General features: G+C 36.9%; 1 pseudogene; it reads left to right on the forward strand.

Annotated features, from left to right (window-relative positions):
- Window positions 1-269: 269 nt before the first annotated feature.
- On the forward strand, window positions 270-2,498 carry LOC112503007 (annotated as a pseudogene).
- The last annotated feature ends 1,005 nt before the right edge of the window (window positions 2,499-3,503 follow it).

Raw genomic sequence — 3,503 nt, forward strand, 5'->3', positions numbered from 1 at the left:
ACTGCATCAAGCGACCGATTTTGTGGAGGTCTCAAGCGATTCAAGCACGATACATTTCTGTGGAGGTTTCAAGCGACCGATTTCTGTGAAGGTTTTCAAAGGTCARTTAAGCTAGGGTTTAATAATTTAATTTTTTAGCTCTGATTCTAATTGTTTATGGAAACAGCGGCGTATTAGGCGGGAAAAATGCGCGGATTCACATTCCTGATGAGCTAGATGATGTGGTGGACGACGAGGCGTGGAAGGAATGGGGACAGAAGAAGAAATTGATGGAGGAGAAGTTTGATCCGCCGCCTGTTGATTTCTCGGAGATGGACTTATCTCATATGCAGGAAGAGATGATGAAACGACAACAGGGTCCGTCGTTTGGCTTCGTTAAGCTCCGGTTAGGTGTTCGACGTACTCCGGTAACTTGATTCTTCTTCTGTTTGAAAAATGATAAAACTTCATTTGCATTCCATGTTTTTTTCTTCTTGTTGTCACTCATGGTTGGGATTTTAGAATGCACAATAGGGCTCTTGAGGTACTTTTGTTTCTTGAACTTATTTAGTTATAAAACAATCTCCTGCATTTTCTATTTGTTGATCAAATCCATAWGYTTCTCACTAAGTTGGCTTTCCAATATGTATATRCATCTTCATTTTCTCAAGCACAGTCTTGCCAAGTTGATGAGTTTTAACATTCTAAATTTACATTTAGCGCTCCAAAATTAGCATCAACTAATGAATAAGTTTATAATTGTGGAGAGTACTAATTCTTGATACCAATGTGAAGAGAAATGATATAATCGTTTGGTGTTCACTCTATCTGGGTGTTTCTTTGCCCGTTAAACTTGATTTATATGAATCCTTTTCTTTTACCACCTTGAYGGTGATTACTATTAATAGATGGTGCTTTTTCTGTATMTTYTAATCGTTATAGGCTTGGATGGCTCATCCGTTTTATCAGCCACTCAGTAATTTCTGGCTTTACAATTGCTTCAGCCTTTGTTATTGCCTTATCTCAAGCAAAATATTTCTTGGGATATAGTGTGGACAGAAGTAGCAGAATAATTCCATTGGTCAAGAGTATAATTGCAGGAGCAGATAAGGTATCCTATTTTTCACCTGGAGCTATATTGTATTGCCTTTTTTATATCTTGTTAGGCAGAAACATAGGAAGTGGTTTTGGGTTTTACTTGACATTTTAGTAAGAATGAATTGGCCCGTCATATAGTCAATATGTATGCCTCATGAACTTCAGAGTATCATTTAGTGAAGAGTTGTTACTAACAAGGATTTCATCTTGGTAAGATTGTTAAACTCCATAGGCAAAGTTATTGGTCGTATTGGTCGACACCTTCTCTGTTTGTGAAGGGTTTTCGTAGGGGCAAAATTATATTACTGATAATGGTACAAAAATAACCTGCACACTTGAGATGACGATTAAACTAAGGATAACCAAGGCATCTATTATATTTAACAAATGTCATTCTTGTGGTGATTTGGTTTTATTTCCAGCTTTGTGAAATCAATCTCATAGGAATATTGCCTCCCAACTCACTTTTTCAATTTAAGGGGAAAAACAGAGGTGGTATGTGGTGTCCATATTTATTGTGCATGTGCAGGTTTGTTTATGCATGAATATGGGGATGAGCAACTTCTTGTGCAAACTTGTTTCCTTATATCAAAATTATAGATTCGATTACCATCTCTATATATATGTATGTTGGCTTCAAATTTCTTTTGCCATTTGTATCTGGGATGGAGTTTGAGTAGCTTTTAAATATAAAATACGCATTATGTACTGACTTGTGCATTTTCTTAATGTGAACCTTTTGGTTTAGGGAGATTTGGATGGTGGACTTGACATTCCGCACAGTGAGAAGAGGTTTGCTGGATTCAGCAAGGATGGTAAGCAACTTGATGCTGATGTCCACCGCAAGTACATTTATGGTGGGCATGTTGCTTCCTCCATGAGGGTGAGTCTGTAAGAGATGTAGTGCATCTTTGAAAATACAACATATCATTTGAAAATAGTTGGTTTATATGCAGATTTTGATGGAAGATGAGCCGGAAAAGTATCAGTCTCACTTCTCTGAATACATTAAAGATGGAGTTGACTCTGAAAACATTGAAGAGTTGTACAAGAAGGTGCATTCAGCGATTCGTGCTAATCCAACCCCAAAGAAGTTGGAGAAACAGCCTCCAATGTAGCACAACAGGTAACCTCATTTTTTAAAATCTACCCTTTTGACGGTAAAAAGATAATTTTGCAGAAGATTGTGTTTATAAAAACAGAGAGATGATTACGTGTGTTGATGTTGTTTTTGTGGGTTTAGGTTCAACCTGAAGAAGCTAACATATGATGAGAGGAAGCAGAAGCTTATTGAGAGGTTGAATGCTCTGAATACGGCAGTTGGTAGCGTAGAAGCTAACATGTTTGATTTTGAATTATTTGAAAAGAAAGTTGAAAACAGTTCAGTTTTGCATGCTTTGATGTTGGAATTGCCTTTATAATTGGCGTTTGTTCAGTTGTATATGTTCCATATTTTTCTTATCAGATGCGAGCAGGCTATGGCCATTCTCTATTTGAATAGCTTCTTCCATTGGTTTTGGGCTGTGATGTTAGTGGTGAAGTTGCTGCAGTTGGAGGGTTTGTTCAGACTCTTAATGTTGGGCAAGAAGTTTTTGGTGCACTGCACCCAACAGCTGTGAGAGGTACTTAAGCTGATTATGCTATTCTTGCAGAAGATCAGCTTACACCAAAACCTTCGACAATCTCACACGTGGTATGTATTGTACTTATTGGACACTAGAAACTGTATTGAAACTCTTGCCGATTATGCTATTATGCTGATTATGCTATTCTTGCCGAATTTTACACTTGTTTGTGTTGGTGTTTGTTGTAGCCGAATTTTACACAGGTAACAGTTTGATTTTTAAGGGATCAGGGGATTATCATATAACATTTTGTCTGTTCCATTGATTTTTATATTATATGCACGCTAAACGTAGCAAGACTGAATGAAGAGGAGTTCATTTGAGAATATTAAATCTCCATTCAGAGGGATTGCATGGGACATTAGAGGTAGAGCATCGTATTCTGTTTGGAATTGGGTGAACTTTTCATGTAACCGATCTCAACGTTTGTTCTCAAATGGGTTTCTCTTAGATTTCTTTTTCGACCTTCCAGTYGACATCTTTTTATGTGGGGTTTTCAACAGTTGCATATTATTGTTATGCAACACTGGATTAAGTGATGTAGTTCCTCAAAATAACATAGATTATGCTTGTGGAAATGGTGCAGATTGTACTCAAAATAACATAGATTATGCTTGGGTCCATTTTGTAATTTGCAGCTTATCAAATTTTTATCAAATTTGCTCACCAACTTTGCTTTCATCATCTTATTTATATCAGTCCAAGTTACTCCGATTGGACCCATTTGCATATGCAATGAATCTAAGCTTTTTATGAAAGACCTTTTCAAATGACGTTTTTAGTGTTCCGTCATAAGGCGTT

The sequence above is a fragment of the Cynara cardunculus genome, unplaced genomic scaffold (genome assembly GCF_001531365.2).
Source record: "Cynara cardunculus var. scolymus isolate 2C unplaced genomic scaffold, CcrdV1 Un_Scaffold_2368, whole genome shotgun sequence".
Lineage (NCBI taxonomy): Eukaryota > Viridiplantae > Streptophyta > Magnoliopsida > Asterales > Asteraceae > Cynara > Cynara cardunculus.